Here is a 23,143-nt window from a genome sequence, read left to right as displayed (position 1 = left end):
CACCAAAAATGGCGTCCGAGAGGAATTTTCAAAAACTGGCTAAAGACATCTGGGAAAACCTGGGCGTATGGCAGCCCATTTTGGAAGTGTTGGGGGGGATAGTTTAAAAACTTATTTTAAAAAAAGATTAAAAGCTCAACAACTTTTGTATCTGGATTTTCACTTCTTAAAATATTGCAGCCCTATGTTATGCTGCTGTCCACCTCAGAGTTAGTCCGTATTTATCTTAGATACAATTTATGTAAGATGTATTACCAACATAAGTAACACCTATCTGCATTGTATATATTTTAATCTGCAAGTGCATGTACACTAAGCAAAAGTTATGTTATTTAAACTTTAAAAGAGAGTATCTTGCGTAGTTCTTACAGGAGGGGAAAGGGAAATAATTCAAGGGTCAAACGACCCAGGCTCTCTTCCATATAGCTCTGAAATTGGGAACTAAAGTTTAATTCCAACATGATCTGTGTAAGAATGCTTGCAGCTGCCCCACCACATCGCCCTCCAGCATCCTCCCCAAAAAGGGGTATGTGATGTATCTGGTGATTATCTGGTCACTGGTGCTTATGCCAACCTTCCCTATCCAGATGTTTTGGGCTGCCACTGCCATCAGCCCTAGCCAAAAAATATAATAATTCATATCTTCTGGCTTGGATTTTGCATTCCAGGACAGCTATATTTTAATGCATTGAACAAAGGAGAATTCACTGTCCTTTTCTTCCCCAGTGGGACTAGCAGCTTCAGGCTCTTTACTTTTTGGCAGGATTGTGGCACCTGAGGAAAGATTAAACCCAACACATCACAACATCACACTCCTGATCAAGAGGAGGCATGGTGGCTGGTGTGTGTGTGTGAGAGAGAGAGGGGGGGAGGGAGAGAGAGAAGTATTATACATTCATTGTTGAAATATGACTTAGTTTGGCAGTTGTGAGTCACAACACTTCAAAAACGAAGCACTGTAAATCAATGGGTCTTATTGCATAAGCCAGCTCCTTGATTTATATCTGCTGTGTCAAGAGTGTTTGTGAATGGTGCCACAGCACAGTGTCATGGAAAGCAATAGTACTTTCACCTACATAGAAGGATAATGTCAGCCATTTATACCGGCAGAGTGCAGAATGTGGGACAGGAGAATTGCTTGGTGTTCAGGACATTACCAGAAATAATGGCATTGATTCTGCAGTGGTTGAGTAACTAAGGCAGTTTAATGTTCTTTGGAGGGGGGGGGTCCAACTCTCCTTCTCTTCAAGGAGATGATTAACATGATTGTTTGATCAGCCCTTCTGCTTTATAAGCACACCATAACTTATGCATTAAGTAGCACATTTTTAAACTATGGAATTTGTTCCTGCAAGCTGTAGGTGACTTAAAAAAATTATAGAAGATAAGGCTATCAATGACCTTACTATATCTCTACTGTCAGAAGCAATATGCCTCTAAATACTAGTTGCTGAAGAGAAACGGTAGGAGTGCTGTTGCGCTATTGTGTTCATGTCCAGTTTATGGGCTTCCCATAGCCATCTGGTTAGCCACCATGAGAAAATGATGATGGACTAGATGGGCCTTCAGCCTGAACAAGCAAGGCTCTTCTGATTTTCTTTGGCACATAACTAAGAAGTGGGCTCTTACATTCTTACTCCTTCAGGGCAAAGATTGTGCCATTTCTATATTCTGGACACTTTCCTGGTGTGAAATAGTGATAGCAGGTAGCCTTGATCATGCAAACAGATTGAACTGCAAGTAGACCTACAGATTCTATTTAGTAAAATAGCACACAGAATACAGTGGTACCTCGCAAGACGAATGCCTCGCAAGACGAAAGAGTTTTTCGTTTTTTGAGTTGCTTCACAAGACGAATTTCCCTATGGGCTTGCTTCGCAAGACGAAAACGTCTTGCAAGTTTGTTTCCTTTTTCTTAAAACCACATTCCTATGGGAAACCGTGCTTCGCAAGACGAAAAATTCGCAAGACGAAAAAACTCGCAGAACGAATTAATTTCGTCTTGCGAGGCACCACTGTATTCAGTGTTTGTCCTTGTGTTGTTGTAGTGTGTGTGTGAGTGTGTGTGCACATGCGCGCGCTTGCTGAAAGCACAAACACATGGAATATGCCAGACCCTGATCAGTCTATATGTGTTCTGTGTCCCTTTAACCTGGGATTCTCTAAGGACTATTAATCAGCGGTTCAGTGGAAGTGGTTTATCTGCAAGCTGCTGGGAAATTCATCCAAGGAGAATTTTGCCATTGATAGGATAACAAAGCCATCCTTCTTCACTTGTCCACAAAACATGAGTAATCTTTCTGTCCAGTTCAACTCATCTAGTTACTCATTGCTGTTAAATAAAACCCAACAGTATACATCTCCAATAGACGTCTGTTGTGCCCGCCCAAACATTCTATGTTTACAGTGGGTTTGTATGCATTTGACTAATGCACCGATATGATCCTCCTGCATACTTCCGCTACATCTCTTGCATAAGTAATACATTGGCATAGCTCTGCCATTTGTCAGCCAGCAGTCTGCGAACACATTTGCTCGTCAATCTAATTTTAACCTTTTCTCACACAAGCATTTGTAAATCAACCAGGCATTCTGTCGTTCCCTACTCCCTGCTCTTTGTGGTAGTCTCCTTTATTTATTTTTATTTTTCATTTAATGTGCTTTATAAAACATTTTCCTTCTAGCCGGCAGGAAGAAAATTAAATGGGGCCTTTCTCTTTACTTCTAGAATGCTGATATGAGAATGCTGGGAACCTGTTCATTCCTAGGCCAAGGATAAATGATATGTCTGCTGAAAACGATTGATAATGGACCCAGCTAATGTAATTCGGCACTTTCCAAAATGAAAGACCTGCCCACCTTGAAAGGTAAGTCCTTTGATAAATGCATGGCTAATAAACTCACAGTACAGATGCCTAGATCCATTATTGTCCTGTTGATCCCCCTCCCCTCCGGGGTCACTGGGGCTGAATCCATCAATGTATTTATAAATAATCCCTTTTTTGGTTTATTTTAGTCCAGAGCACATTCTTGGCATAACTGAAATGAAAGGGAACTTGGCTCATATATTTTGGTGAAACAAAAGTCACTGTTAATATGGTTTTCTTCATGTGTGCTTTTAATGCCAGTTTCCCAAGAATGTTACAGTCTGGTATATGTAGAACTGCATTTGGCTTCTGTGAATGGTTTTCTTCAGCTGCTCCTGGTCTTGGATAGTGGTATGCTTTTTAAATAAGAGAGTAGGGTGTTTGAAAGTTTAAAATACCAAAGTGGTGGTGTCTTGAGTCTATAATTCCATTCTGTTTTGTGGCACCTTAAAGACTAACAAATTTATTATGGCATACATTTTGTGAGCTAGAATCTGCTTCATCAGATTCTGTGTACCTGGTGAAGCATACTCTGGTAAAAAAAAAAGCTTATACCTTTAAAAGGTGTTAGTCATTAATGTAACTCGATATTTTGTTGTTTTTCCTCTATCAAAAAAACAGAACTTTGACTCTGATAAATCATTTGATTTGTTTCTCCAAGATTGATGTAATCAAATTATTTTGTTTTTATTAATGAAATGTCAGGGGAAATTTGGGTACAATCCTAAAACATCTTAAATGCACCTAAGTCCTATAAAATTCAGTGCAAATTATGCACATAGTTAAAACACTTCATTCTCAGATTTCAGTGTACCTAACTTTCTCTAGATTTCACCATTATAAAGCTACATTCAAACCAACTACATTCAAACCAATAATTTATTGCTTGAAAAGTATCTTAAAACAACACTCAAATTCTCAACAGATTCAGTCCCACTCAATATTTTCCTTTTCCTTTTAACCTGCACCTTTGGAGCACTCAGCACTAACTTACAATTCATCAAAACAAAATGCTTACACTGACGTATTCAGATCCAATAAACAAATTGAAAATTATGGTGCCTGACAAACCTTTAGTAAACATTTTAGTTAGCCTTACATAACAAAGAGCTCAAGCAGTACTCTTCTTAGAATATGGTCTTGTTTAAAATCACTGTTCCCAGCAAATGAGGTTGGGAAGTTTCCTCAACCAACCTAGTTCATCTTCTGCATCACTGACACAATCTAACCATACCAATAAACATTCTAAACTCCATACATATGTACCTACACCATACACACACACGCAAACCCTTCAGAAGCAGCTTGTTGTTGTTTAGTCGTTTAGTCGTGTCTGACTCTTCGTGACCCCATGGACCAGAGCACGCCAGGCACTTCTGTCTTCCACTGTCTCCTGCAGTTTGGTCAGACTCATGTTTGTAGCTTCGAGAATACTGTCCAACCATCTCGTCCATCTCGTTCCATACATCACTACTGGGAAAACCATGGCTTTAACTATGCGGACCTTTGTTGGCAAGGTGATGTCTCTGCTTTTTAAGATGCTGTCTAGGTTTGCCATCACCTTTCTCCCAAGGAGCAGGCGTCTTTTAATTTCGTGACTGCTGTCACCATCTGCAGTGATCATGGCGCCCAAGAAAATAAAATCTCTCACTGCCTCCATTTCTTCCCCTTCTATTTGCCAGGAGGTGATGGGCCCAGTGGCCATGATCTTCGTTTTTTTGATGTTGAGCTTCAGACCATATTTTGCGCTCTCCTCTTTCACCCTCATTAAAAGGTTCTTTAATTCCTCCTCACTTTCTGCCATCAAGGTTGTGTCATCTGCATATCTGAGGTTGTTGATATTTCTTCCGGCAATCTTAATTCCGGTTTGGGATTCATCCAGCCCAGCCTTTTGCATGATGAATTCTGCGTATAAGTTAAATAAGCAGGGAGACAATATACAGCCTTGCCGTACTCCTTTCCCAATTTTGAACCAATCAGTTGTTCCATATCCAGTTCTAACTATAGCTTCTTGTCCCACATAGAGATTTCTCAGGAGACAGATGAGGTGATCAGGCACTCCCATTTCTTTAAGAACTTGCCATAGTTTGCTGTGGTCGACACAGTGAAAGGCTTTTGCATAGTCAATGAAGCAAAAGTAGATGTCTTTCTGGAACTCTCTAGCTTTCTCCATGATCCAGTGCATGTTTGCAATTTGGTCTCTGGTTCCTTTGGCTCTTCTAAATCCAGCTTGCACTTCTGGGAGTTCTCGGTCCATATACTGCTTGAGCCTTCCTTGTAGAATTTTAAGCATAACCTTGCTAGCATGTGAAATGAGTGCAATTGTGCGGTAGTTGGAGCATTCTTTGGCACTGCCCTTCTTTGGGACTGGGGTGTAGACTGATCTTCTCCAATCCTCTGGCCACTGCTGAGTTTTCCAAACTTGTTGGCATATTGAGTGTAGCACCTGAACAGCATCATCTTTTAAAATTTTAAGTAGTTCAGCTGGAATACCATCACTTCCACTGGCCTTGTTATTTGCAGTGCTTTCTAAGGCCCATTTGACTTCACTCTCCAGGATGTCTGGCTCAAGGTCAGCAACCACACTACCTGGGGTGTACGAGCCATCCATATCTTTCTGGTATAATTCCTCTGTGTATTCTTGCCACCTCTTCTTGATGTCTTCTGCTTCTGTTAGGTCCTTACCACTTTTGTCCTTTATTATGGTAGTCTTTGTACGAAATGTCCCTTTCATATCTCCAGTTTTCTTGAACAGATCTCTGGTTCTTCCCATTCTGTTGTTTTCCTCTATTTCTTTGCATTGCTCATTTAAGAAGGCCTTCTTGTCTCTCCTTGCTATTTTTTGGAAATCTACATTCAATTTCCTGTATCTTTCACTATCTCCCTCGCATTTTGCTTGCCTTCTCTCCTCCGCTATTTGTTAGGCCTCGTTGGACAGCCACTTTGCTTTCTTGCATTTCCTTTTCATTGGGATGGTTTTTGTTGCTGCCTCCTGTATAATGTTGTGAGCCTCCATCCATAGTTCTTCAGGCACTCTGTCCACCAACTCTAAATCCTTAAACCTGTTCCTCACTTCCACTGTGTATTCATAAGGGATTTGACTTAGATTGTATCTTACCGGCCGAGTGGTTTTTCCTACTTTCTTCAGTTTAAGCTTGAATTTTGCTATAAGAAGCTGATGATCTGAGCCACAGTCCGCTCCAGGTCTTGTTTTTGCTGACTGTATAGAGCTTCTCCATCTTTGTCTGCAGAGAATATAATCAATCTGATTCCGATGCTGCCCATCTGGTGATGTCCATGTGTAGAGTCATCTCTTGTGTTGTTGGAAAAGAGTGTTTGTGATGACCAGCTTATTCTCTTGGCAGAACTCTATTAGCCTTTGCCCTGCTTCGTTTTGAACTCCAAGGCCAAACTTGCCAGTTGTTCCTTTTATCTCTTGACTCCCTACTTTAGCATTCCAATCCCCTATAATGAGAAGAACATCCTTCTTTGGTGTCAATTCTATAAGGTGTTGTAAGTCTTCATAGAACTGGTCAATTTCAGTTTCTTCAGCACCAGTCGTTGGTGCATAAACTTGGATTACTGTGATGTTAAAAGGTCTGCCTTGGATTCGTATCGAGATCATTCTATCATTTTTGAGATTGCATCCCAATACAGCTTTTGCCACTCTTTTGTTGACTATGAGGGCCACTCCATTTCTTTTACGGGATTCTTGCCCACAGTAGTAGATATGATGGTCATCCGAACTGAATTCGCCCATTCCCATCCATTTTAGTTCACTGATGCCCAGGATGTCAATATTTATTCTTGCCATCTCATTTTTGACCACATCCAACTTACCAAGGTTCATGGTTCTTACATTCCAGGTTCCTATGCATTTTTTTTTTTTTTTTTTACAGCATTGGACTTTCCTTTCGCTTCCAGGCATATCCGCAACTCAGCGTCCTTTCGGCTTTGGCCCAGCCGCTTCATCAGCTCTGAATCTACTTGTACTTGTCCTCCGCTCTTCCTCAGTAGCATGTTGGACGCCTTCCGGCCTGAGGGGCTCATCTTCCAGCGTCATAACTTTTATATGCCTTTTGTCTTTGTCCATGTAGTTTTCTTGTCAGGGATACTGGAGTGGCTTGCCTGTTCCTGCTCCAGGTGGATCACGTTTGATCAAAATTCTCCACTATGACCTGTCCATCTTGGGTGGCCCTGCACAGCATAGCTCATAGCTTCTCCGACCCCTTCATGGATCACTGCCTTGCCGTGGCGAAGGGGCTTGAATAACTCAGAAGCAGCAGTCACACATTAAATCAATGTGAGAGCAGGGATGTCTCCCTAGCCTTGCCTGCTAAGTTGCTGGTTCTGGCTTGCTCTGTCCCTGGAAATAAATTCAAGTGTGCCGCACAAATGCAGGCAGCAAGGAAGCCTTCATGCATGATTAAGATAAGGTTACCAGACGTCCCCGTTTCCCAGAGACAGTCCCTGGATTTACAAATCAGTCCCCTGACAAAATCCACCTACTTAGTAAGAAGTTGAAAAGTGTCCCCAGCTTCATTGAAAAAAATCTGGTAACCTTAGGTTAAAATGCTTAAAATTTTAACATGTAGATCATAATGTGTAATGAGATCACATTTCCTTTTTTATGCATATACATGTCCACTCGCTACATGTGGTTATCTACATAGCATGTTACACATTTTCTCATGATAAAGTGCTTTCAGTCTAGGGAGATGTTGTCTATGATGGTCCACAGACTCCAGAAAGAAATCCACACTCGAGAAACACAAGTTCTATACACAGATGTGCTACCTGAAAATATAATTTGCCTCCACAAAATGTTACCTCTGCTGCTTCTTCAACACACATTGAAGTAGCACTTCATTCACACACACACACACACACACACACACACATAACACTACGCAAATTATCTCACTAAGGTGGTTTTGATAATATATATGATAAGGAACTGGTCTCGCTACCCTGATCTTTTTATACAGAGTGTGATATAAATCTAAATAACCAAATAAGAATAATCTACTTGGTATGTGAACTTTCAGCTTGTGATATGAATGTATTTGAGGCCTATAGGATCCATGACACTGGTCAGATTCAGCATCTGACAACAGCTGGACTAAAATATTTTGGCCTGTATTTTGAATGACACTTATGAAATCCAGTCAACTTTGATAGCGTTTACTAGGCAATATGAATAGAACTGCCTAGTTTTCTGACTTCCACTTGGAGAGTTGAATATTTTGGTTTTGGCTTTTCTCTCTCTGATTCAAATTGCCCCATATAAGCCTCTAAGTAGAAAAGGGAAATGTTTGTATATAATTTAGGTTTTCCCATTTTGAAAATAATTACCTGTTATTTCCCCGCACCCCAATTACAACATATGTCAGAAATCCTTAAACTTACTATACTATACTTACTATACTATATGGAAGACTATACAAAGCTATACGATCATGAAGGGGAAACTTTGGCCCTCCATATGTTGATGGACTCCAACTCCCACCACCCCTGACCATTGACCATGCTGGCCAGGGCTGATGGGAGTTGAAATGACATCTGAAGAGCCAAAGGTTCCCCACCACTGCTATACCAAAATGAACTATTTTGTAGACTCGTTAGAATATTAGCCTTCAGCGTTGCATTAGGATCTATGAGGCCCGTGTATAGAACTGAAAGCAGTAGACAATCATGTGCCCAGAAAGGAGCAATATTAGGAAAGGAAAATCACCCCCTTGTTTGTGTACTGCTTACATTTGCGTAATACTGAGATGCTTCTCACAGCAGGGTGTTGAGGCTCAGTCAGGACAGCTTTCATTGCCTCTGAATGCTTGTTTGTCCACTGGCTTTTTGAATACTTTATACAAGGAAGGCACTAAGATACCCCTTTTTTAAAAAAGTAAAATATACTATAAAAAGAGAGAGTACATCTTTGTATTTCATAAGCATTCTTGAGCATACTCACTTGTCATTTTGTATTGCACACTAAGATGAAATGGCTCTAGATTTATGTATTGAAAAACATAAGCATTGTCTCATGAGACCAGACTCTTATCTAGAAATAGTACTCCACTTCAATGTGTGATCAGCCCAGTGTCTCTGCACCGGACTTTACAAAACCCAAAAACAAATTCCATAAAACTTGGCAATATTTTCTTATGTACTCTATTGGCAATCGCCATTAACAAATGGACTTTTATGGAAAAACACTGTGGGATGGCATGGCAAATGGATGGGATGGACATGATTTGCAATGCCATGCCCCATACGGATTTGATAATATAGTCCCATAATTCTGGTTTGTTATAACTGGGGGAAACTCTTGTGCATATTATGTTGTCCTCTTTCTTCTTTTTCTTCCTTCTCTCTTGGTTAATGTGTTGTACATAATTTTCTATAAAGGGAAAGTCCCACTGGATGTATGTACTTCCAAGCAAAGATTTTTAGGAGTGGGCTGCACTGACAAGAAATGCTTAAACTGAGACACAGTGACATATACTACTTTCTTGAAGATGCTTCCACTACAATTTCAGCTTCCACAGATTAGAATTTGCCTTAGGTAAAAGCCCACAAACACAATTTTGTGGTGTTCAGTATGTGTTCCTGCTTCACTGTGTCTCAAGAGAGAACTTAAAGATATGAGGGAATCCTGCACTTTGCAAACTACCTTGTATTTGAGATGGCAATGAGATTGTGAGTTCCATTCCACAGATAATGGGAAAGGAGGCTCCTTTGAAACTATTTGGCTTGGAAGTAGAAATGTGTCTTGGAAGTAGAAATGTGCCTAACTTCAATGCTGCTGTATTTATTATTTTTGCTGCTCCAGTTTTTCAAACCATTTAATCTGAGGATTATAGAAGATAACTGCAAGCTAAACTATCTGGGCAGGCCAAATAAACTGATTACATATTAACTCTTTTGTCCTACAATCATCCTAGCAGACTGATATAGAAGCACTGGTTTCATCATATAATATGTGTATGGGACAGGAAAACCGTTGTGTTTAGATTTTGAGGGTATTTTTTTTTAAAATGCTTAGCATTTTCAGTTGGAGGGCTGTGCCCCAGTAGCTCCAGAGGACCAGCCCAAATCGCTGATGAACAAATATGAAGGCCAAAGGCTTTTAAGCCATTTTCACAGGAGAGATTTAAGCACCCTCTTACTTCTTCTATTAAAATAAATGGGCTTTAGTGGGCTTAACTTTGATTTTCTTCTGAGGGTATATTCCAGCCAATAGTGAGTTGCTTGATAAGGGGGAGATATAAGTATGTGTTTAACTGTTCCATCCTGCCTGGATTTTGCCTTGTGATTGATCGTATATGTACCAGCCAGTCCTTTCTGTTTAATTATACTATACCTACAACCCCACTGACATTTCTACAACCTAAATATCATGGCATGCTATCATGACATGAATATAATCTCATACACACAGCATGAGTCATGAAGTGAAACTGCCAAAAGCTTTTTCCTGGAGACGCTTGAGCCCTTGTCAGATTTCAATTTCAATTAATGGCATCACATGCCAAGCAGTGCTTCATTTCTAAAATAAGAGGTGCCAGGAGGATCTCTAATGCCAGGAAACCATCCCTGAACCTGGAAAGTTCTGAGTCCTAGATATATATATGTGGGTGTTGGCTGTAGTTAGTCATACATGAGAAATGGGATCAGCGTCACACTCTTCAATTTCATTTCTTCCCATGTTCCAGAGCTAAGTTATAGCATTAAAAAGCCTTCCCAGATATACAGGATGCGGGTGTGCCTTTAGTTTACCGCTGGTTTCATTTTTTAAAAAGCTTTGTTTTTGTTAATAACTTTATTGTTTTATTCTTTTTGCAAACCGCTTTGCTTTTTTGGTTTTTACAATCAAGCGGTATATAAATTTTATGAAAATAAATCAATGGCTGAAACAAAGCATAAAAGCAAGTTGAGCAACCATTTTGTCTCAGAAACACCACTGTTTCAGAACAGCTCAAAAACTTTGCTTTGCGTAAGTCCAGCAGGCCCCTGGCAGAGGCCCCTGGCAAGGCCCCCTGCCCAGCTTAGCCTCTGAGGCCCGGAGCAAGTGTACCCTGCTGCCTCATGGGCCTGCACACCATGACTTTTGACAACAAGTGCATTCCAGCCCAGCATTCACCACCATGACATAGGTTATGCATGTTGGCCTCTATTTTTGCATTACCATCAAAGTACTCAAGTTGCTGGGCAAGCACAATCAGACCTTTTAAACTTCTTTTGATTCTTCTCTTCTTTTTCTGTTTTTAAATTGCTTTGCATTTCTTTGTTTCCCTTTGCTTCTTTGTTGCATTTCCCTGGTCATTCATTTTTTTGCTTTGTTTTCCCACTCCTCAGTAACTTGGGGGGGCGGGGCGGTGAGTGCCATTTAATATGAAGCATGTCCAAAACAGGGTTCTTAACACTTGCCACAGGAAAGGCTCAGAGGTAGAGCATCTGCTTTGCTTGCAGAAAATCCCAGGTTCAATCTCCAACATCTCCAGATATGAATGGGATGTCCCTTATCCAAAACTCAGGAGAGTCCCTGCCAGACAATGTGGAAAATACTGGGATAGATGAACAAATTATCTGACTTTGTATAAGACAGCTTCCTATATTCCTAAAGCTCCCCACCTCCCAAAAAGAATTCCTCTTTGCTACCTCGATCAGCTGCCATGGCTATTACAAATATGTTCACCCCTTTCCCCAGCCTCCATGGGCCCTGAACTAAGAGGTACAAAGAGCACATGGCAGCCTTTTGAACACATAAATAACATTGTCAGATCTGGCCTCCATGCTGTTCTGAACAATAACTATGCCCCTACAGATGGCGTAAGGGAAGGTCCAATAGACACAGGGACCTGAGAGTGAATATTAATGTGTGTGAGAACATCTGTGAAAACAGAGATGAAGGAACCCCTAGCATTGCACTGCACTCAGAGATGTTGATGGAGTAGCCTGGGGATAGTCATAGAATGCACATCTGCATAAACTGCCCAAGCGTAACATCCAATATTCAAAGGTTCATAACTTTAGAAAACTTAACAGATGCTCAAGCATTTTCCCACCTCAATGATGTATTTGTTTTTTCTATGCACTAACTTTCCTCCCACTGTTTCCTATGTTGGAGAATAGGGAACAGGGTGCAGAAGAGATCATTTGTCTTTAATACAAGAGGAAGGAGCCGTTATGGCACTCCCTTCTTATGTCTAATATATCAGGAAAAAATATCCCCAAATTTCTAGACAGCATGATAAGTTTGGGATGTGGAATGCCAACCATGTAAAGTCAGAACATTTTACTGCTACCAAAAAATGGAGTTAAAGTTGAATTTATTGCCCTATGATACACTAGAGGGCACTCCTCCAAACACACTAATATATATTTATTCATTTGCATGTAGATCTCCTAGCAGTTGTGTCACCTTTTGTTATCTCTTTGGGAAACCCATTATATAAAATGAATGTATGTTGATATAGACAAGAATTAGTAATGTTTAACAGACTGTCAGTTGTATTATAGCTTGGCAAGCATTATAGCCAGAGGTGGTGAACCTGCTGCCTCCCAGATATTGTTGGACTCCAGCTCCCATCAGCCACAGGTGGCAGTAGGAGGGATATAGTCCACCAACACCTGGTGAGCTTGAGGTTCCCCAACCTGCCTTAGAAAATAATTAAAGGCAGCACCAAGCATGTCCAGTGGAAATTACCTGTTAACTAGAAAACATATGGCAGGTTATTTATCCAGGATACCTATCAGATTCCATTGGTACTTATTTCCAGTCTGTCAAACTATATTTTGGCCAACCTACGAATGGCAGCTATACTTCAACTTCATCCCCGTTCCATGTAAATGAGCAATGCATGCATGAAAAAGGATATTAGAATTTTCCATGATTTCATATCGTTTCATATAGATGGAGCAATATATTGGAAGCTGTTCCTCCAGCAGACACTGGGCAGGAAGTGGAAGCATATCCCAAGCAGTATTAGAACACATATTAGATACACAGAATTCCATCCAACCACTGCCGCTGTGCTGGTTGGCTTGCCCAAGTATGAGTGGGAGGTATTTAGGCCCATGATATTGGTAGTGATGAGTTACATAGCTTCTTCTGTATAGCCAAGCAATCCTCTGTGCCTTAGCTGTTAACTTAAAAAATTCCTTCCAGTAGCACCTTAAAGACCAACTAAGTTAGTTCTTGGTATGAGCTTTCGTGTGCATGCACACTTCTTCAGATACATGCACACGAAAGCTCATACCAAGAACTAACTTAGTTGGTCTTTAAGGTGCTACTGGAAGGAATTTTTTTATTTTGACTATGGCAGACCAACACGGCTACCTATCTTTTAGCTGTTAACTGTTATTCAAGGATGCATTGAGCATATCCAATCGTCCTTCCCCTAACTCTTTAGAAGCAGCAAATAGTAACAACATCGCCTCTCCCCATACCCAATCTCTTCCTAGATCTTTTCCTTTCCACTTTTGATATTTGGATTATCTCTCCCCCCCTTCTTGATACAACAGTCTTCCAGGCATATAGAACAAGGCTTATCAGTTTCACCTTAGACAGAAGATGTGAACTGATAAAGCATTACAGCAAGGTATCTTTCCTCTGGCCTGTTTCTTACTCCATGGAGATTTGATATGGTATTTTATGAGATGAAGACAGGAACACAAAGGAGCAAAAATGCAGCTCATGTATACTCTGTGGAATTGTGTGGATAAAGCCTTAGAAAAAGTATTGCATTGTAAGTGGTATGTACTAGTCACAATCCAATGCAGAGGGTGAAATCCAGTGAAATCCATTCTCAGAACAGCTTTTGATCAAGTGGAAACATCTGCAGACATTAGAGAAGGGGAAGTGGTTTTCCCTGATTTTCCCTGCAACCCTTTCCACACAGTTCTGGATGGTCCTCTAGCCCTCTGGAGCAGTTTTTAAGTGGCTGTTGTTTTTATGCTATGTATAAAGTATATTGGTGCTTAAAACACACTTTAAAAAACTCATCCCCTTCTCTTATGTTAACAGACACATCTGCTGGATCAAAAGCCATTCCACAAGCAGAACAGCAGTGGTGGGTTTCACCCAGAGTCAGGCAAACTTATATCAATGTATTTCAATACAATATGTATGTTAACATTAGACCATGAAATTAGCACTTTTCGCTGCTTAAACTCAGGGACCTAAAAGATGCCCCTCTCTGCAGCACAGATATTATTATAGTAAATCATTAGTCCACAAAAGAATATTCTGAAAAATAGCAATTGCAGAGGGTACTGAAAACATCATGACTGTCATTTATGTATTTATAAAATGATCTCATGTCTGAACCTTTTCTATGCAAACAAAAGTACAAAAATCACATTTGTCTTCCATAGAAACTGACTCAGATGTCTAATATTCTTTCTTGAACATAAATAAAAGGAGAACTCATTATATTTTATCTATGTTGGCTATTCAGACATTTATTTCCTATTAATCAGGCTGAACATTAACTCTAGTTGACTGACTCTTTTTATAACAGACAGAATGTTGTTAAGTAGGAATGATTCAGCAGCTATGTTGACATAGGAAATCAGTGTAAGAAGCAAGACAGCATAACCCAGACTGCCTTCTAGTGCTGACGGCATTCAAAATGCCTGCAACCTGGCAGTCCATGAATTTGGCACATGGTGCCAGATCACTGAAGTGCATAAGTAATGAAATTTTGCTGATGTGTGTGTAGAAAGGGGGGGGGAACCTTCCCCAAGAGGTATTTCCATTTTTACTTTGCAAAAGTAATGAGTATCTTGGCATCAACATCTTCAAAATTTGGGGGCAGTGTGAGCTGCTCTGTCAGGTCATGCCAGTTGCACCATGGGAATTCAGCAGAATTACTGGTATGTAATATATGACATCAGGTGTATATTTTGGTGGGCATGGCTTGGCCAAAATGGCCTCATGGTCCAAATGGAAAGGCCTGGTGGGACTCATTAGCAGGGGAAGCTCTCCACCCCGCTTTATGGCTACTAGCAACCACAGCCAGCCACCCCGAGACATCCAGGTACGTCCTCTACCACAGCAGCACCACCCAAGAATTTCAGGTGTAATCTGGAGTAAAAGTTCAGGATCCTGGAAAATCAGCCAAATGAACAGACAACGGCATGTGCACCCCTCTGTAAACGACACAGAAAAGATTGATTTCTTTCTTTGAGAGTGAAAAAGAAACAAACGTTAAAAACTATGAAATATCTTGATGCCTGGAAGTATGCTGCTTCCCAAAGAAAGAATATCAGCTGACAGAGGGCGGGTACTCAAGTGGCCTTCACATATGCACTAAACATGTTAATGCAACTTAAGGTTTTTTAAAATATCTTCAACATTCCCAGGAGTGACCAAACTGCAGTTGGGACCTGAGCAGTTCCAGTGCAGCTTTGCAGCCTTTTCTCCCTGTCATCTCCTAGGGAATCATGGTCAAGTTGGTAGGAAATGAGAAACTGGATTATCCAGGTGGAAGTGACAGAGTTGGCTGAGTCCAATGGGGAGTATGGTTGTGGCAGTGAAGTGGCATAGGCCACAATGAGAATGCTGTGAGGTAGAAAAGGAAGCAATGGGAGCCAGAAAGCACCTGGGGTTTTATCAGATTCTATATATTTTAGATTATAAATGCAAACAAATGAGTTGCATGCAATTAAATTGTACAGTGGTACCTCAGGTTAACTGTACTTAACCTCAGGTTAAGTACTTAATTCGTTCCGGAGGTCCGTTCTTAACCTGAAACTGTTCTTAACCTGAAGTACCACTTTAGCTAATGGGGCCTCCCGCTGCTGCTGCCGCGCCGCTGGAGCCCGATTTCTGTTCTTATCCTGAAGCAAACCTGAAGCACTATTTCTGGGTTAGCGGAGTGTGTAACCTGAAGCGTATGTAACCTGAAGCGCATGTAACCCGAGGTACCACTGTATGAGTCCAGGGCAGCAACAACATCCCAAACCATTGCATCATATTTGTGAAATGTTAAACCAAAAGTTATGATTGACTCAACTGGCTGCCTTTATTCTATGTCTTGTCTTAAAAACAACAGTGTGCTGGTTTTGTATTGATTTTGTATCGTATCAGCTAATCATTAACCAGAAGTGCCTTAAATACTTTCAACAATTGAACAATAATTGTTGAAAACAATTTCAATATTTGTTGAAAACAATCAAGTTGAAAAAGGACCATATTTTTACCATAGCTTTTCACTTGTTATTTTTTTCTATTGATACCTCTTCTGTTTAAAACTTGTTCCATGTAATAATAATAATAATAATAATAATAATAATAATAATAATAATTTATTATTCATACCCCACCCATCTGGCTGGGGTTCCCCAGCCACTCTGGGCGGCTTCCAAAAAAATATTAAAATACTATAATACATCAAACATTAAAAGCTTCCCTAAACAGGGCTGCCTTCAGATGTCTTCTAAAAGTCTGGTAGTTGTTTATTTCTTTGACATCTGGTGGGAGGGCATTCCACAGGGAGGGCGCCACTACCGAGAAGGCCCTCTGCCTGGTTCCCTGTAACTTTGCTTCTCGCAGTGAGGGAACCGCCAGAAGGCCCTCGGCACTGGACCTCAGTGTCTGGGTAGAATGATGGGGGTGGAGACACTCCTTCAGATATACTGGACCGAGGTTATTATAAAATCCAAAGTCATTATCCTTATTTGTGTGTATAAATTAGCAGTCTTAGTGATCATTATAAAGGCATATATCTTGAGACAGAAGCCTGGCCACAAAAATGCAACCATGTACTGTAAGTCAGTCAAGACTTCAAGTTCTTTATTTAGATTGTTATCATTTTGGTGATTAAGCCTATTATTGCTTTAAAAACAAATGAACACCAAAAACAGAATTATCTTCAGACTTGCAGAAAGTTCCAATGGTAAAATTCCTGATCTCTTTTACATAGGAAACAGGTGGATAAATCTTTAGCTTTTTGTGCCTTGCTGAGTCAGAAACCTGGGAAAGAATTAATCGGTCAAAGGTTTTTGTTCTTGAAGAAACTGCAGCTGTTGTCGGGTGTAACTGTTCACCCACATAGTGGTTTGGGCTGAATTGCTTTCCATTGACTGAACTGGAAGTGCACTAGACCAGAAGATCAGGTGCCAGAAATGATCAAACTAAAATATTTCATACTTATGGCACTGACCCATCTTTTGAGCTCCTCTCTCCTTCCAGTCCCACCCACCAGCCTCTACCCCATGCCATCCTTTGCATGTCTCCATTTTATCCCTTATGAATTCCACAAAGTCAATTTGTACAATGTTGGTGTCACCGAGGAATTCACTTAAAATCTTCTCTGTGCCAGGGACAATAGGCAGCATTCCATATGGCATCTACCCAGGCCAGATCAGGAGGGTGGGGGTGGTAAAAGAGGGGCACATGCTGCAAGCAGCAGATCCTCCAAGTCTCCCTATTTTCCAGGGACAGTCATGGATTTACAGAAGCCATCCCAGTTTCTGATTTGATCCCGGAGTGTTTTCCTTAGGAGGTCCCTATTTTCATTGGAGAAATACTGGAGGGTATGGTGGCAGCAGGTGAGGGGTGGCAGCAAACAGCAAACTACCTCCTCCCTTTTTCATACCTGTAGCAATGCAGAAGTGAGTCCTTTTGAAATGGGCTTCTTTAGAGGGTTTGTACTCTGCTCAGGGGTTGGGGAGGAAAGGAACAGCTAGCTAGGACAGGAAGGCGCGCATGGAGGAGCAGAGTTGCCAAAGAGAGCAGCAGCAGGGGGGGGGGGGGAATCAGCCAGCAAGGTGACACAGATATTTATGGAAATCCCCAACTTGTGATTCCCGGCAACTAGTATACTGATGCATACTGCCGTCAACAGTGGAGATAGAATACAGTGGTCACTGAAGGTCTTAAACTCCCTGAATTTATCCAATTCTCTTTTGAAAGCCACATGGAAGCTTTTCCAGAGGCTTCCATTGGGCACCCTGAACATGCAAACAATACACTTATTATAGCCACTTTCCTGCTACCACACTGGATACTTATGCTCTGTTTACAGGTAGGTAGCCGTGTTGGTCTGCCGTAGTCGAAACAAAATAAACAAATTCCTTACAGTAGCACCGTAGAGACCAACTAAGTTTGTTATTGGTATGAGCTTTCATGTGCATGTATCTGAAGAAGTGTGCATGTACACGAAAGCTCATACCAATAACAAACTTAGTTGGTCTCTAAGGTGCTACTGGAGCATTTTTTTATTATTTTGCTCTGCTCTGTGTTTGTGCGCTTGCTGCAGCTCTCATTTTTGGGAGCAGTGAACTACTACGCTGTCAGATACTTTCCAGTAGCTGAGCAGTATTTCCCTACGAGTCTTATATCACTTCCTTCGGCCTCAGAGAGAAATAATCAGCCATGCACTTTTTCTTATAACAAGCAGCTTTCAACTTTTTTTTAGTGCAGCTAATTCTCAACAATTGAGAAAAGACAGCAGCCGAAAAGGGAGCAGCCAAATAGAATTATTTTAAGTGCCAAACAATGCAAAACACAATGTTGTTACATTCTGGTATGGCAAAGGCCCTTTTTGTCAAGCTATTAATTTGTACTTGATCTTTGGGCAAGCAAGGGAAGGCAGCTATTAAGGCAAGAATGATTTCAGCTACCTGAGGAATTTTTTAAAAGACAACAATAAACGAAACCTAGGAAATCCCCTGGCTAGACCTACCAGCTTTAGGAATGTTCGTCACGTTGCCTGGAGCACACAAAGTAGCACGAAGAACATGCCAGACAAAGATAATATTGTCTGTGCTTTCCACTGCATTAAGAGATGTGTCATAAACACCCAGGTGACCTACCTAGCCTTTTCTTGAGCATATTTGTCCAAAGAGCAAACCAAAGAACTTTAAAAACAGCAACATTTTGCTTCATACAAGAGGAAAAGATTGAGTTAATATGCTGTTGTTTATAACTGGAAGCTTTACAAAGCAAAGAAACCAGCATCTGCAGCGGTGGAGTACTGAAAATGAAATAAGAGGTTGAAAAGAAAAGATCCGTCGTAGTTTCTTCATGATAGACAACCCCAGCATGTAATGCTTTGCTGTGATCCTGATATATATATATATATATATATATATATATATATATATATATATATATGCAGGTTTTGGTGTCTTCGGGTGTCTTCCCGTGTAAGAGTTGGGGTGTCTAGGCGACGTTTCGACGAGGTCTCACTCGTCATCTTCAGGCTGGTGCTTTCGGCTTCTTGTTACTGGAACAGAGCAGGATCTCAGTGTTTGAGTTCCTATAAATACTGTTGAGGGGGTGTGGTGTATAGCCTCCAACGTTCTGGGCAGAGAGGAAGTTCCCAGGTTAGTGTGCCTTTTCTTCTTTTGTTCATTAATTACTTGAGGGATATCTATACACCACACCCCCTCAACAGTATTTATAGGAACTCAAACACTGAGATCCTGCTCTGTTCCAGTAACAAGAAGCCGAAAGCACCAGCCTGAAGATGACGAGTGAGACCTCGTCGAAACGTCGCCTAGACACCCCAACTCTTACACGGGAAGACACCCGAAGACACCAAAACCTGCATTCCTGTACCCGTGAAAATCTACGAAAGCATATATATATATATATATATATATATATATATATATATATATATATATATATGAGAGAGCGAGAATAAATAGCTTCACTGACAGCACATCAAGGACTTTCTTTTTAAAACTGGGACTTGCAAAAACAGGGGATCAGTCTTGGTGAGTTATAGTCTTATTGTCACCCTACATGAATGTGGTTACCAGTGCTGATTCCTGATCATTGATACCAGTTTGGACATCACCCTTGAAGAAAATAGTTCTTTTCAGATGCTGTAGGGATGTGCTACAGGACACAATAGCCATTGTTTGGCACTGTGGGGACAACAAGACCCAAAGGGAATTGGTCCTCTTCCTACCTCCCTTCACATATTGTGATCCAAGAGTCAGCAGAAGCCTGTGCAAGGACTTTGGCTTGTGCATTGGGGCTTCCTCCCCACATATGCCCTCTTCACACACACACCCAAAATTTGGCCCTGAGTGGGTCAGGGAAAACCCCAGGATAATGCATGGGGGTTGAGGGGGGCTGTAATATACAGTTACTGATTGTCATGAATTGACAGCACAACGGGGAGAACAAAGAGGATCCCATTGAGGGGTGTAGCTGGGACAGGGACGCACTGAGGCAAGGTGGGGATGGGGAAGGAGAGGTTGGTGTAGGAAGTACTCATGATGTGATATGTTAATTTGTGTCTGTACAGAAATTCAGCACTCATGCTATCTATCTAACAAAATAATCAAGGCTCAGGAACTAATTTCTCCCTTGACCCCATTACTTTAGACACTATGCAACCCTGAAGAGTCTACTCTGATATTTACACATTGTATAATGAAGATAATGTATTATTTCTTAAACCCTTTCCAATTTTTAGGATTCTTTCACTAACAAAAAATTAAAAATGAAAGCCCACAGAGGAGTGTATATTTGTACTCTTCTTTCTTTTAGAATTGGATTCACCATTCTTGTCTCCATTACTTCCTTTAGCAATGTTTGAAAAGCCATTCCAAGGCCGTGAAGTCTTAGTCAAGCGTAATGTATAATAGGTGCTTGAACATCACAAGATTGTGTAAGTCATGTCTGTAAAATCCAAAGTTTGAATTTCTAAAATCCAAAGTTTGAATTTCTAAAACTTCAAAGGCCACAGTGTAATATTTTTGCCTGCCAAATAGTTATGTTACCAGGAGATGGCAGCACTTTATATAAACACAACCTGTATATCAAGCTGTTTTCTAAAACAGCATAAGAAGGACTCTTCTCTGCCGTTCATCCAGCAGTGCTTCAGTGTCCCAGGTGTCCAGGATGGAGCAGTGTGTTGGGTGGCTAAAAGAAACAGTGCATCAGATCATTGGAAAAGACTGGAGCAACTATAATTATAAGGGCAAAGCCCCCAAGCTCTACACTAGGAGTGAGGAACTTTTTATTTAATCTAGCCTTGCTGGCCGCCTGTCAATCACCTGGCGGCACAATAACATCAGCAGAAAGGGGGGGGGATGTCATCAGCTGATAGGGCACTTTGATGTTCCAAAATTAACTGATGTGCTGTGGAGCCAAAGCCTGGTTTCTCGGGCATCAGTTGCATGAGCAATTTAACCATGGAAAACTCACTAGCACAGCTGATCTAGTAGACTTTTGTTCTACTCTCCACTAGCACTTTAAGACTCCTGATTGTGCATCTCTCCCTGCTCCACACGTATGACCACGTATGACCATCAGGTGTGGGGCAGGCATACATGGCTTGACAGAAATAGCCTTGTGGGCCAAATTTGGCCTGAAAGCCTGAGATTCACCACCCATACCCTAAACTGCTGCTAAATATGAGTGTTTCTGCCACTTGGAGAAGTTATACTGTCGGCAAATCCTTCTCTTTTACTGTAAGCCCATGCATGGTGATTTAATCTCATTTTCCCATGAAACAGTTCTTGTACGAAAACCTGCCATTTACCACAATAGAGCAAATCCTTTAACAATCTATCGTTTATGTGGTAGTTACTGAGATTTCTGTATGATGACTGTTTCACACATGCAAATATATGTGAAATATAATTTTTATTTTTATTTTTAGAGTTGAAAGGCAGGATATAATATTTTAAAATACATGATTCAATTGCTTAAGTTCTTTACTAGCTTGAAATTCATATATTGTCATTATCAGGTGTATGTACACATTAAGAAAATAATAATACAATAGAAAGAAACACTGGAACACAGTATTCTCACAGGCAGGAGGGTCATTTTCCTCTCTACCCTTTATGAGTGAGCCCCATGCCTTTCATAAAGGTAAAGGTAAAGGGACCCCTGACCATTAGATCCAGTCGTGACCGACTCTGGGGTTGCGGCGCTCATCTCGCTTTATTGGCCGAGGGAGCCGGCGTACAGCTTCCAGGTCATGTGGCCAGCATGACTAAGCCGCTTCTGGAGAACCAGAGCAGCGCACGGAAACGCCGTTTACCTTCCCGCCGGAGCAGTACCTATTTATCTACTTGCCCTTTGACATGCTTTCGACTGCTAGGTTGGCAGGAGCAGGGACCGAGCAACGGGAGCTCACCCCGTTGCGGGGATTCGAACCGCCGACCTTCTGATCGGCAAGCCCTAGGCTCAGTGGTTTAACCCACAGCACCACCAGCGTCCCATGCCTTTCATATGTGGGCACAAATGGCCCCAGAAGGATTAGGTGGAACTAACAGCACCCACAGGTCAGTGAAGTAGTCCTTGGGAGTGCACATGACAAGCATATGTCTGCCTGTGGTTTAGTGAGTCTACAATTTGTGCTGGCAGGTTTGCTATATGCTGATAACATTCAATAATTCCTCCCCTCTTTGTCTTTACCAAGCCTTGTAATCTCCTGTCCAGTGATCTAGCTACCCACAACTCATGCACTAATATGTGCTACTTGATTAAATCGGAATCCAACCAAAAGTGCTTGTGGCTTTCAGCTCTTGTCATGCTTAAGGAGTGTTGCTGAATGATGAATTTTAAGGATCCACTTTCTAGTCCTGAAATCCTGTGAATTACATTGCCACTTTAGGGAGGCTTACTCAATAGGACTTATTTCTGAGTAAGCATGTATCTTATTACAATGCACATCATATGATACATACGTTCAAGCAGTCATTATTTTCTCATCCCTGACCCTGATCACCCACTGCCCTGTTTCTCCTTATTTGTGCAATTGAAGAATGTCATATTCACATTTTAGGGCAAGTTGTCAGGAGTTGACATTATGCTAGGTATAAGCTCTCTCCCATCTAGAGAACCCAACTGGGATCTGGGAAGAGAATAACTGGCAGGTAATGGATGCCTCTTTCCTCTCTTAATGTATTTATTTATTTATTATATCTATCTAGCTCCCTTCCCCCCAAAGGAGCTCAGGATGATATACAACATACCGGTAGTTCATTAACAAACATCAACAACACTTCCATGCTGACCCACAAACACCCACCTACAGTTCTTTGCTCTCCTATGGTTGCTCCTCTTTATTGTTGAGGCCGCATAGTAGCGTGTACGGGGTAAAGGGAAGTAAATTGGTACAGGCTTCTGATTTGAATTGGGGCACTATGACTTCCTTTTCTTCAGAACTGATGTGGACAGATTAAGCATGCATATAACATAAAATGTAAGGAGTGCACAGCCTGTCATTCCACACAACGTAGCTTCTGAGGAAAATTTTTGAACTGCTGATAACCTGCTGCAGAACAGTTACACA

General features: G+C 41.1%; 1 protein-coding gene across 2 annotated transcripts in view; it reads left to right on the top strand.

Moving 5' to 3' along the window:
* Positions 1-370: 370 nt before the first annotated feature.
* ITGB6 (integrin subunit beta 6) overlaps positions 371-23,143 on the top strand; it is a 67,136-nt gene continuing 44,363 nt past the window's right edge. The window contains exons 1-2 of one of the 2 annotated variants that reach the window (XM_081198932.1): positions 371-542; positions 2,729-2,867. The gene's annotated coding sequence lies outside the window, so the exon portion shown is untranslated. Of the gene's footprint in view, positions 543-2,728; positions 2,868-23,143 lie in introns of those variants that run through there. The other variant, XM_081198933.1, reaches the window with a different exon arrangement.

The sequence above is a fragment of the Podarcis bocagei genome, assembly GCF_964188305.1.
Source record: "Podarcis bocagei genome assembly, chromosome: 1".
In the NCBI taxonomy this organism is placed as follows: Eukaryota; Metazoa; Chordata; class Lepidosauria; order Squamata; family Lacertidae; genus Podarcis; species Podarcis bocagei.
The sequence above is the reverse complement of the archived record's forward strand: the minus strand, read 5'-3'. Positions and strand labels throughout refer to the sequence as shown.